Genomic DNA, 740 nt, shown 5'->3' with positions numbered 1-740 from the left:
GCAATGTTGTCGACCAGGAAATTTCACTAGAGACCCAGTGCCCAGAGATGTTTTTTTTTTTTTTTTTTAAGATTCCATTTATTCACTTGACACACAGTGAGAGAGGGAACACAAGCAGGGGGAGTGGGAGAGGGAGAAGCAGGCTTCCTGCAGAACGGAGAGCCCGATGCGGGACTCGATCCCAGGACCCCGGGATCATGACCTGAGCCGAAGGCAGACGCTTAACGACTGAGCTACCCAGGCACCTGTGCCCAGAGGTTTTATTGTGGGTTGGTCCCCTAGGCACACTCTGCCTGGCAGGTACCAAAATTTCAGACTCCCTAAAGGAAAGCAGGTGTTCAGCCTAAACCATATTGTTTGCATAAGAAATTCGGGCATAGAGTCATTCTTATCAGTTCCAGGGGATGGCGGGAACCCTCCCCAAATCCAGATTCCCAGATGTCAGCCGAGGACCTACCTTGCAAGCAGGACTTCCTAAAGATAGCAGCCTCAGGCCTGCTACAGCAAATCCGTTTCTCCACAGCCTGTTAACAGAATTTGTCACTTTTTAACAGAAAGAAATGAAGCTCCTTGGAGCTCAAGAGCAAGATAGGATCAATGAAAGGAAAAGAAGTTTCTTTGTTTGCACACTGGAATCCTGCTATGTAAATTTGGACCTTATTTACACACATTCACATGGTCTGCATTTTTTTTAAAGTAGCCTGCCACGGAAAGAAAATACGGTTAAAAGCTTACATATT

This window comes from Mirounga leonina, unplaced genomic scaffold, assembly GCF_011800145.1.
Source record: "Mirounga leonina isolate KUSES-001 unplaced genomic scaffold, KU_Mleo_1.0 Mir_366, whole genome shotgun sequence".
NCBI classification, from domain to species: domain Eukaryota; kingdom Metazoa; phylum Chordata; class Mammalia; order Carnivora; family Phocidae; genus Mirounga; species Mirounga leonina.
This window is presented reverse-complemented; position numbering follows the sequence as displayed.